At 41.9% G+C, this 13,041-nt stretch overlaps 1 protein-coding gene across 6 annotated transcripts in view; it reads right to left on the reverse strand.

Annotated features, from left to right (window-relative positions):
• Positions 1-6,799, reverse strand: part of LOC134211513 (protein wech) — a 60,376-nt gene extending 53,577 nt beyond the window's left edge. Inside the window, exons 1-2 of one of the 6 annotated variants that reach the window (XM_062688424.1) lie at positions 6,719-6,799; positions 6,091-6,387 (exon numbers count right to left, since the gene is read on the reverse strand). The gene's annotated coding sequence lies outside the window, so the exon portion shown is untranslated. Of the gene's footprint in view, positions 1-6,090 lie in introns of all 6 variants that reach the window. The other 5 variants (XM_062688422.1, XM_062688423.1, XM_062688421.1 and 2 more) reach the window with 5 other exon arrangements.
• Between the last annotated feature and the right edge of the window lie 6,242 nt (positions 6,800-13,041).

The raw sequence follows: 13,041 nt of genomic DNA on the forward strand, positions 1-13,041 counted from the left end.
ACCCACCGCGAGTTTGCATCGGTGGTGACGAAATCGAGGTGGTAGAAGAATTTGTGTACTTGGGCTCACTGGTGACTGCCGAAAATGACACCAGCAGAGAAATTCGGAGACGCATAGTGGCTGGAAATCGTACATACTTTGGACTCCGCAAGACGCTCCGATCGAATAGAGTTCGCCACCGTACCAAACTGGCAATCTACAAAACGCTCATTAGACCGGTAGCCCTCTACGGACACGAGATCTGGACGATGCTCGTGGAGGACCAACGCGCACTCGGAGTTTTCGAAAGGAAAGTGCTGCGTACCATCTATGGTGGGGTGCAGATGGCGGACGGTACGTGGAGGAGGCGAATGAACCACGAGTTGCATCAGCTGTTGGGAGAACCATCCATCGTTCACACCGCGAAAATCGGACGACTGCGGTGGGCCGGGCACGTAGCCAGAATGTCGGACAGTAACCCGGTGAAAATGGTTCTCGACAATGATCCGACGGGCACAAGAAGGCGAGGTGCGCAGCGGGCAAGGTGGATCGATCAGGTGGAAGATGAATTGCGGACCCTCCGTAGACTGCGTGGTTGGCGACGTGTAGCCATGGACCGAGCCGAATGGAGAAGACTCTTATATACCGCACAGGCCACTTCGGCCTTAGTCTGATTAAATAAATAAATAATAATACGTAGAACGGCAGTATAGTGACGTATAAGTATGGACTAGGGTTTGCCTGAAGCTGGGAATGTGATAATGTAGTACACATATATTTCGAAGGACCGAAAAATTAAGAAAGGCCAGTGTTGACAACAAACACACCTGCATAATTACAGGCAGGGTAACAAGTAAATATTGGATTTCAAATTCCCGGATTTTCCGGTACAAAAATATATATTAAGAGAAAAACAAAACGTAACAAATTTAACAGAAATAGTTCATTTAACAACTCATTTCGTTATTCTGGTTCTGCCTATTTATTCATATTGAAATCTCATTCATCCATTCCTCGTAGGTGAGAAATTCCAACAAATTAAATATTTTCCCTTGAATATGTACACCAAAATTGTCCTAAAGAAATATTTTCTGCCAATTTCGATAAATCCATCATAAATGCCTTTTAGGATTATTTCGGAAATTTCTTTAGTAATGCTCACAGAAATTCTTTCTTTCAAGAATTCATTCGAAAAATCTCTCAGAAAAACTTCTAGAAAGACTTTTGGGATATTCTTTCAGGAATTACATTTTTCATTCCTCCAGGGATTTCATCGAAAAATCCTCTAGAAATGCCTTTGCAATTTTTCCAGAAATTCCTTTAGAAGTTGCTCCAGCAAAAGCTTGAAAGTATCTCGAAAGTCTAAAGAAATCCCCTCAGGAATTTCTTCGAAAATTCCTTTAGTACAAACGAGCAAAACACCTTCTGTTTTTGAAACAAGTCCTACTAACATTAAAATCAAAAACGGTTACATTGTTAGGTAAATTAAAACATCTTTCTAAAGGATGGTTCTGACCAAAAACAGTTGTGTATCTTGTGGCCTAAGAAGTTGTCGTTGACGGGAGCGCACAGTGGCGGGCCCCTATACAAATTCCGGACAAAGAGTACCAAAGTCACCAAAGAGTAATTTTGGTTCGCTAAACTCATTTTGAGGTTAGAATTATTATCAAACATATACTATGCTACTCGAGTACTTCTGGAGGCGCAAGCCTTATGTTCTGAAGCATTACCAGCGTCCTCATTGTAACAATGAAACAGTCAATTTCCAGCTTTGGAGCAACTAGGAGAAAATCACCACACTAACCACCGAAACGTAGTCAAAAAGTAGATTTTAATAAGTGATACCAGAGCTTTCCGCAGTTTAGTTTTTTTGGTATATAAAAATAAAACAAAGATTAAAATAATCTGATATTTATGGATTATGAGTGCCGTTTTTCTTCATCAGATTGCATTGATTGATTATTGATTATAGACACAATTTTAGTTGCAGTCGGAGGTGGACTCATATATGCGCCGCTGCGCGCTGTTCTGATTAATTGATTAATATCCTTCGAAAAAAGCCCCTCCTAGAACGCTTTTATAATCAAATTTTCAGAACATGATTTTCAGTTAGAAAGTTTGCCTCAAAGCTGTTTTGGCCAAAGTTTAGAATAATTGAATCATTTTCACACAATTTCTCGTCGTCATTGCCACATTGGAGGAGATAACGATCAATTATTATTCGGCCGAACCACCAGCGATCATCCAACTCCAGTCAACTGCTCTTTTAATACATCCCACCATTTTCTATGCTGTTCCGCGGGACAAAAAAGTCGAGTAGGTATACATATTTTCTCTGTTTTACTTTTCTCCAGCAGATTGTTGCGATGTGTTAGACAGTTTTTCTTCTCGTCTGTCTCTAATTCACTTTTCATTCATTTAGTATGCAATGTGCTTTCCTGTCGGTATATTTACACCGCAATGAGTACGAAGCCAGAGAAGATGAAAATAATGTGCAATGAATGGTGGAAAGTTTTAGTATTGTTTCATAAAACAAAATCTGAATGAGCACAAGAGTCTAACGCATAGAAGGAAAACACTTAGAAGATGCATTGCTGCCAGTTTGCTATATTTTATGCAACTTATATCTATCTAATAAATCTAATAATTTATTGGAATTATTCAATAAAGGTAATAATGCACTATGTTTGAAATTCAACTCACCCAACCAGAGAATGCATGCTTTTATTACAATCTTGCATTAATTCCATGCACAGATTGTCATAGGCTGATGCCCATACACAGATTGCATTAAGTTCATATCGCAAATCATTGCATTATGTCTCCCGTCGCGAAAGAAAAGAAGGAAATAGGTGGCATGTGTCTGCATAGAATCTATTTTTGAGCTTTCATCGCATCGCGAAATGATTCTTTATATACTTCGCCAACTTTAACTCGCTTACAAAAAAAATGGCCGAAGACGAGAATTGTACCTAGGCCCTCCACCAGGATTGTCACGTTTCGACTGATACGTTAATCTTCTGGACTATATACCATATGAGGGAAAAAGTAACTACAGACTATCATAATCCACGATGAATGGTATGTGGGTGTGAGAAATATCATACAATCTCAAATAGAAGGGTAACAGAGGGTAACGCTCAATGTAAAGAATTACTTACTTTACTTATGGATCCTGTACACCTCCGGTGGTGCAAGGGGCCAACTTGAAAGATCTCCATCCTGAGCGTTGCCCGGCTATCGCTTTAACCTGTTGCCAGGTTACATTTCGGTCGACTTCTTTTATTTCTTTATTGAGGCTTCGCCGCCATGAGCCTCTGGGTCTGCCTCTGCTGCGATGTCCCGCTGGGTTCCAGTCTAATGCTTGTTTACAGATTTCGTTTCCGCCCCTACGTAGAGTGTGGCCGACCCAGCCCCACTTCCGATCCCGAATTTCTGTTGCTATCGGCCTCTGGTGACAACGACGATGGAGCTCGTTGTTTGAGATCCAGTTGTGAGGCCACCAGGCCCAAATTATATACCGCAGGCATCTGTTAACGAACACCTGCAGCCGTTGAGTGTTCTCCACTGATACACACCATGCTTCGCTAGCGTATAACAGCACAGATTTCACGTTAGAGTTGAAAATTCGTATTTTGGTGCGTTCACTTATCTGCCTGTTTTTCCAGATATTTCTTAAACTCGCAAAGGCAGCCCTTGCTTTCTTGATCCGTGCGCCTATGTCGATCTTGGTACCGCCGTCTGACGTCATTTGGCTACCAAGATATTGGAAGCTTTCAACATTCTCCACTGGTTGCCCGGCTACTGTGAAACTGGAAGGAGTCACCGTGTTTACATCCAACGATTTGGTTTTGTTGACGTTGATGACTAAACCTGCCGAGGAGGAGCGCTCGGCAAGGTCGTTGAACTTACTCTGCATATCAGAACGCCGTTGTGCGAGGAGTGCAACGTCATCCGCCAATTCGAAGTCGTTTAGGTGCTCCATGGTTATAGGCTGCCATAACAGCCCGCGGTTTGGTTCACGGTCAATCGCATCTACCAGAATTTCATCAATTACGATGAGGAACAGTAACGGTGATAGAATACATCCTTGCCTCACACCAGCTACGACCCGGAAAGGGTCGGACAGGACCCCATTGTGCAGCACGAAAAGGCCTCGTACTGTGCTTCGATGAGGCCGATGATTTTTTCAGGAACCCCCTTGCGTCTTAGGGCGCCCCACATATTCTCGTGATTGAGACGGTCGAAAGCTTTTTCGTAGTCAATGAATACCAAGTAAAGGGACTCCTGGAATTCGTTGACCTGCTCCAGAATTATGCGGAGCGTGACAATATGGTCCACTCAGGATCTTCCGGCACGGAATCCGGCCTGCTGCCGCCGGAGAGTCGCATCGATCTTCTCCTGAATCCGGGCTAGGATAATTTTGCACAGAACTTTGAGAACGGTACACAGCAACATAATGCCTCGCCAGTTATCGCATACAGTCAGGTCACCCTTTTTGGCACCTTCACTAAGATACCTTGCATCCAGTCGACCGGGAAAGTTGCGGTGTCCCAGATATTACGAAATAAACGATGCAGTAGTTGAGCGCATGTCATGGGGTCAGCTTTGAGCATCTCGGCTGATATGCGGTCGACCTCTGGGGCTTTATTCGAAAATGTAAAGAATGTCACAACTTTTTGTTTTAGGTGTAGCAATCGTAGCAAACTCATTTACGGAATCCAAACCGCATATTGAGCATGATGCTGTCTATATTATCTGTGCTATCTATTCTGTCTGTCCCGTCTACCTGTCAATCCCGTCTTTCCCATCTGTCCTATCTGTCCTGTCTGCTATATCTGTCCTAACTGCTTGTCTGTTTTGTATGTCCAGTCTGTCCTGTCGATCCTGCTGTCCTATTTGTCCTGTTTAACCTGTCTGTCCTATCTGTCCTGCATGTCATGTCAGTTCTGTCTGTCCTGTCTGACCTGTCTGTCTTTCATGTCTGTCCCATCTGTCCTATCATGTATGTCCTCTCTGCTTTGTCTGTCCTAACTGCTATGTCTGTCATGTCTGTCCTATCTGTCCAATCTGTCATGTCTGACCTGTTTGTCCCACCTGTCCTGACTGTCCCGTCGGTTCCGTCTGTCCCGTCTGTCTGATGTAATTATGTTGTATTAAATAAATAATGTAATGTAATGTCTCGTCTGTCCCGACTGTCCCGTCGATTCCATCTGTCCCGTTTATCCTGTCTTTCCTGTATATCCTGTCTGCTCTGTCTATCCCGACTGTCCCATCTTTCCCGTCTGTACCATCTGTCCCGTCTGCCCCGTTTGTCCCGTATGTCCTGTCTGTCTTGTCGTTCCTGTCTATCCTGTCTGTCCTGTCTGTTCTGTTTGCAAAGCCTGCCCAACATAAAGAAAGTCATAAGAAAATTGAAACTCCTTATTTAAAATATTGATGTTACGCGTTGAGTTGAGTTTGCAGCATTTCAGTATTTTTTCAACTATTTTCCATAAAAGCAGCAGAGCATTTCACAACAAAGGTAACCTGTTTACGTTGTTATGAATTGTGAAAGTGTTCATATAATGTATGAGCTCCACTTAGCCTTGTGACCAAACGTAGAATTGCGTAGAATTGCCAATCCGGAGATGGCGAGTTTGGTTCTCGGACCGCCTCAGCATGTTTTCGGGTACGATACATTCTCAGTAACTTGCGCATAGTGTATTCATTGTGCTTGCCATACACAATATACTTTGATATGTATGATCTAAAGCCGTCATTCCTGTCCAGTTATTCGATATTACCATCAATTTACAATATAAATATTAACTACTTCGAAACGTTCGTATCTTCAATGTCCTGAATATGCTATGTCCAGCAATTTATTTTTGAGGTATACACCATCAATTTTAGTTTACATATCTCTGGCAACACTGAAGAGGCTAAAAATGTCTAATGCATAAAAGAGAAATGTTGAATTCACCGAAGGGTGCAGTGTGCCACAATATGAACAGTGCGTTGTTTTGCTTGCATTATTTCATCTAGATTAGATATACAACACCCATCAGCAACGGTCGGTATAGTGATATTCAAACATTGAAGACACATGTCACCCCAAACACGACTCACCTTATCACCCGTTTCGAGCGTCGATAGGCCTTACACCTTATCTGCGGAAGATTGTTTATCCAGGCACTGTCTGCCCACACTTTCACCTTAAGCTTATTTCTTTGTTGGACGGTCAAGGGAGACAATCTTCGCTAGCAATTTTACTTGCGTTCCCAGCTACTCACGCTTTACTTTATCATAGTTAAAGAGTTCACTGTCCCCCGGTCGATGCCACTAATGTAGTCTGTTTGTCCCACACGACGGCACGACGTACTCGTCTTCAGTCGATAAAAATACACACTTAACATTTAGTTTCAGCTAAAATAAATACTTTCAGTACACATTACGGGACAAAAAATACACAAAACAACACATCCAATGTACCTGCACACAGAGTGGAACGAGATTTCACTTCATCTATCTGCTTTCTAAAACACTGCAAACTATGCACCATTCGAGATTGCCTAAATATGCATCCAGGGATCTAAATAGTGGCCCACCCTTGGATTCCCCTTCGTCCTAATATGTCCCTTTTTTCTATCAGCACTCCTTTTCATTTAATTCTGGTTCATAATGGTCCTTTTTTTCTACCACTACATCCAGCCATATAACAACCAAGAACCACAAAAGTCCCAGCAAAACAACATACAGTCTCTAATATCCGGTGCGCGAAAAAAATCAAAGTGTTCAGGTCGAAACGAAAATAAATACTAACTCGGCTATGGCCTCTGTCCCGAATCCGTACCTCGGCCGAATCAAGCGAAGCGAGAACCGTTTTTCACATTCTGCCTTTCCATTCGGTTTACTTTCTCCCAGGCACATCGGTGTGGGTCCCGCCAGATATCAACGATACCACATTCACTCACACGACCCGAATTTGTTTTGGTCCATTTCGCTGCTAAACTTCTGTTACTGGGACCGATATCTGCCCGGACTAACTACTCCGTAGAAGCACAAAAACCCTATCCTTGGCAGCTTCTGCCCACTACCTGTGAACAGCCAACCAACAACGGTATATGTGTTGGTAGTGCAGAGGGTGGATAAGATACAGGTCCTATTTTGCTTTTATGCTGCGTAGCATAAACATAATTTGGATTTTCATATATGCTGTCATGGTATAACGGAGTAACTCTGAGAAAAAGTGGAACGAAAAAGCGTATAGCTGTTCACTGCGTAACGCTTACTAGCCGTAACGTTACTAACTGCTGCCTCCCCACTGGATATCAACATCCAACCAATACACAAATTGGATTGGATTATTGAAAAAAAATGTTGATCATGTAATGTTCAAGTTACATGTGCAAAACAATATCCTATTAGACAAAGCTATGAAATCATTTAAGCGTTGAAAATTTGTCATTCATCATGGATTGAAATCTAGGCAAATGAATGTCATTTATCTAATGTAGCGTACACACAGTCAAGCAGTTTGACCTCTACCTCTCGTTGAGCCAAGCGTCCACCATGTTCAATCAACAGCGGCACGAACATTCAGTTTATTCGATCAACAATATCACACACGAACGACCGAAGCACCAACATGAACACCAACCATCAAATAAAGGGCGAACACGACATTATTGCAACACGTACAACTGGCTGTAACTTTTACCCACTGGATGGAAATTAACCAAATTTTACATAGTTTCTCTTTGAAGTGTATTGTTTACATCCTGTGAATGGCTTAGTTGTATGGTTTGTTGCGTTCAAGACGGAAGTGAGTCAAGTGGAGAAGTGTGAAAAAAAAATTTGACATGGTAAATCCGAAGCTATCCCATTTTGCTTTAGGAAAAATGCTGAAAATCTGTAACTCATAAGTGGCAAGAGTGCTAAAAGGGTTCAATGACCCATTGACTTTGGATTACAAGCGTGGAGCACGAAGAAAGCCGGGAGCTGCATGTAGGAAGCCGGGGGAAAGGTTAACAGTAATTTCACCAGAAATCCCAACACATCAACACGTATGTTGCAAAAAGGTCTGCGTTTTCCAAAGTTACGTCCCGAAGGTGCAGGCGAAAAGCCATAAAGGTTCAAAACTTCGCAAACTGCGATGAACGGCGGCAAACTGTTGCCAAGACCCGTGCTAGGAAGCTCTACACGGAGCTGTTGACCAAATGCAAAACATACGTCAAAACTGACCGCCAGGGCAGGAATTTTACGCCGAAAAAGATAAATTCTAAGTAGATGATTCGAAAAGAGAAAAAAATGTCAAAATTTGCATCAAAATTCCTTATTTGGCAGGTCATTTGTACCTGTGAAAAGAGAGGCGAAATTTTCGTCACAACAAGTGAAATTTATGAGAATGAGACCAACAAAACGTCTTTTGCCATTTTTTGGAGTATCACAATGAAAAACCTTTATTTTATCAGGATTTTGCTTCATGTCATTATTCTAAAAGCGTGCTGGAATGGTATGAGACTAATTTTGTGCATTTCATCCCCAAGTACATGAATCCACCGAACTGTCCTGAACTACGTCCGATCGAAACTTATTGGACCATGATGAAGTAGGAACTCAGGAAAACCAATGAGCTAGTCAAGGATACGGCTGTACAAACTCTTATGGACGTTGTGAAGCAAAAGGGTCGAGAATCTTATCCAACAACCTTCAATAATTGATTCAATGTATGTAAATTGAAGTTTCATGCATATATAAAACTCCGCAAAATAATCCGATCGAATAGAGCTCGCCATCGAACCAAAGTGACTATCTACAAAACGCTTATTAGACCGGTAGTTCTCTACGGGAACGAAAACCCTTTCGCCAGTCCGTATCCACCGGCCCGCAATTAAGCAATACACCAGGGGAGGACAATTGAGAACGCTCAAGTCTATGCTAACGCACTCGACGTTATAACATAACATCGACTTCAAAGGTGATAACCTCACCACCCTCGATCGCAAGCTATGACAGTAACCTATCGATCTGTATCATAAACTCGCGTAGGAGACGAGCGCCCCGACAACAAACACCACGCGTGAATCGCAATAACTTCTATAGCTGGTTTTATTCAAGACGCCACCAGCGCTATAGTTTCGATATAATCTGTTGAGTCTGTTCACCGCATTCCATATAACCACTTCCCGACACATCCTCTCAACGAGGTTGTCCGGCATTGTATCCATGCCGCTGACAAGCAGTATGGCATTGCGTTCAACATCCAATCGCGGGCATGCAAACATCACATGCTCTACCGATTCTATTTCACCTACACATTCTCCGCAGAATCTGCGAACCCGAACATATGCAGGAACTTTTTAAAGCAGCCATGTTCAGACAACTCCTCTGATAGGTGGAAATTGACCTGATCATGCTTACTACTAATTGAATTCGACACATCCAGAATTAGCCTGTGTGTCCAACGACCTTTGACTGCGGTGTTCTATGCTCTTTGCCATTTGAGCAGCGAGTCTGCTTCCTTGACACGTCGCACTTGCACCGTGTCCCTCTCGTTGAAGCACTCCACATCTTCCTATGTCAATCGGCATCATCCCAGCTATAACGCACACCGCCTCATATGATATGGTACGATATGCACTTATGACTATACTCTGTGTACTCTGATGAGTTTCTTTACGTTGTACTAAGCATTTAGTGCTACGGCTACGTAGCGGATGATAGACGGTACGTGGAGGAGGCGGATGAACCACGAGTTGCATCAGCGGTTGGGTGAACCATCGTTCACACCACGAAAATCGAAAGACTGCGGTGGGCCGGGCACGTAGCCAGAATGTCAGACAGTAATCCGGTGAAAATGATTCTCGACAACGATCCGACAGGAACAAGAAAGCGAGCAAGGTGGATCGATCAAGTGGAGGACGATTTGCGGACCCTCCGCAGACTGCGTGGTTGGCGACGTGCAGCCATATGTAGACCGAGCTGAATGGAGAAGACTTTTATGCACAGCAGTGGCCACTCCGGCCTTACCCTGATAATAAATAAATAAATAAATATGTTAAAAACTGCTGTTTCCATCCGATAAATGAATGGAAAGTTAACTAACGGAGTTGCAATAATTTACAATTTCACTACTGTGGGGTTTGAGTTAAATGCCTTCAGTGTGTGTTAATAGAATCACACATCAGCGTCTCAATCGGCGAGCAGCAAGTCATGACTTTGTCTCTTCTAGTCAGACCTCCGCGGCGTGCAAACGCATCCACGGAGAGTCGCTGCCATAACTTCGTTCCGGCCATTCAGGGCCGCACAACGACTATCGCTCAAGCATGTTTGGCCCACCTTGATTCCTCCCTCGACAACTTAAACCGAAAACAAACAACTTTAATTTGTTCCAGCCGAGCTGCAAACAGTCAAACAGTTGTTTGAAGCAGCAACCGAAGCATTTTCTTGGAGGCGGAGTCCGCGGAGTCAACGCGCTACATAATGCAGCGTACACATGGTCAAGCAGTTTAAAGAACATTGACTCCACCCCTCGTTTGATCAAACATCGACCATGTTCTACAAACCGCGACAAGAATACCTTATTTATTCGACCAACAATATCATACACAAATGACCGACGCGCCGACTTGAACACCAACTAACAAAAAATAAATAACGATTTGTGCGATTTTACTACAAACACTCAAACATGTTCGGCAAGCTTTGACTCCGCCCCCGACAGGTCAAACCAAAATCAAACCGCTTTGATTTTTTCCAACCGAATCGCCAACAAAAAAAAATCTGCTCTTTAATTTCTCATCATCTAAACCAGGGCTGCCCAACGTACGGTCCGCGGGCTGGATGCGGCCCTCGATTCCATTTTTTGTGGCCCGCGGCATGTTAGAAAAATAACCTCATAATTGGCCCGCCAGCTTTTCTATCTGTCTCCAGAAGTTTTTTTATTATTCATTATTCAATATGTAAGTTTTAAATTATAGCTCGCGCTGCAAAACTATTAATTTTAATTTGAAACGAAAAAGAGTATTTTACACAATTTGAAATGATTGCATAAGCGACCCCAAGACACAAAAGGTTGATGTGGAACATCGCGTTTTCAATAAAGATTGGTCGAAGTAGTTTATGTTCACGTTGAAAAAAGAAAAGCCGTTTGCTTAATTTGTTGGGAAAGTTTTGCTGCATTGAAGGAATAAAATCTGAATCATTCTATGAAATATGATATTTGAAAGGGTCCAGGTAGGAAACAAAAGTTGATAGAATTTCAAAGGTTTCAATTTAAATTTCCAATTATTGATTCAAAGTATTGGTACAATTATGATTATAGAAGCAACAAACTTCTTTCACTCGAGCTAATACGAAGTCAGAAAATGCAGTGCGGGTCAGTTTTGCTGTTAGCAAGATTTTGGCAACACGGATGATTTTTTTTCCAGGACGGAGAACTTGTTAAGGAATGTATTTCTGTTTTTGTTGACATCGTCTCCTAAAGAAACAGCCTCCTTCTGTAACATAGTTTGCGCGGAACACGATGAAGAGTAAAAGACTTAGTTCTCGCAGAAGATTTGAAAGCAACGTAACGTGAAAAAGCCTTATATGCTACTCTCTCGCAAGCGATGAAAATACCGTCGTGAAAAACGTGGCAAAGGTGGCTATCTTCATGGTCATTTTTGAATGAAAGAAAAATTGGCAACTTTATTCCCAATGCAGGGAACAACTAACTTGGTACCATCATGGAGAGATTTTATTCTTTTCGAAAAGAAAATGGCACTATTTCTACAAGATAAAGGAAAACCAATGCCCGGGCTGAATGATCCTGAATAGATGAGTGACTTGGCTTTTCTAGCAAATATCGCCAAACATCTCAATGACTTGAAATATGGTACATTTCTGTCATCCTGTTGAAAACAGTTCATCATCTGTTCAATATACTGATGAAGTATCGAAATTTCCAATTTTTAACATCCGTTAAACGGTGTGAATAAATTAGTTTAATATTGCAAATGGATCTCTAATGCAACGACGAAAACAAAATCTACACACATAAAAATGAATTTCTGTCTGTCTGACCCTTATAGACTCGGAAACTACTGAACCGACCGGCGTAAAAAAATGTATGCAGGGGTTTTCGGGGCCGGGGAAGGTTCTTAAAAAAAATTCTAGACCCCTCCTCCCGAGGGATCCCTTACGAATGATATACAAAATTTCTGAATAACTCGAGAACTAATCAGAGAAAAAATCAATTGTAGGCGAAACGAAGCTCGTTCAGTTTTTCTAGAAAATGAAAAAAAATATATGTTTTTTGAAAATATTTAAAAAATTATATACAAAAAATTTCCTGGCCCGCCAGCAAGTGTGAATTCTAAGAATTTACCCGTGGCTTGAAAAGGTTGGACAGGCCTGATCTAAATGATTTTAAAATCTTGATTCAGTACGTGCAACTTATAGAAGGAAATTTAAATTTTCTAAACGTAAAAAATGCACGTCTACGTCATAGGAGCGCGCGCACTGAAAATGCGCTCCAATGAATTTTCAGTGCGCGCGCTCGTTTGGCTCTGGCTTGCATTTTTTTTACGGATTTTCACGACGTTTAGAAAATCCTCTCTTAGTTACACTTACTGAATTAAAATTATTTTTGCAGCAGTATAGGTCAACACTACTGGTGAAAACATTCGTGGCCTGGTTGTAGAGATATAGGGGAATGGTTCGGCACTTCATCTTATAGCTTCCATTTCCATCCCATCAAAAACAAAGCAATGAAAAGATTTTTTTTGCGATTTTTTCAGCAGTGAGCACGCATGTTAGCAAAAAGAAACGACAAGATTGGTGCTATATTTCTCTGTTTTGCGATGAAATGAATTGTTCAGTGAGATGGAAAATGGAACAGTTGCCCTAAATAACAATAACTCCAATACATCGTATGGGCTTCTTTTCTTCATAACATATTAAGGCCGGTTTCTTATTGTTTCTCCCTCTCATCGGATTTTTTTGCCCAAAAGTTATAATTTGAAGAGGCAACAAAAAATCCAGCAAATTTTGAAGATTTTCCAAACATTCTTTACCATATCCGAGAAGTTTTTCGAT

This window comes from Armigeres subalbatus, chromosome 2 (assembly GCF_024139115.2).
Source record: "Armigeres subalbatus isolate Guangzhou_Male chromosome 2, GZ_Asu_2, whole genome shotgun sequence".
NCBI classification, from domain to species: Eukaryota; Metazoa; Arthropoda; class Insecta; order Diptera; family Culicidae; genus Armigeres; species Armigeres subalbatus.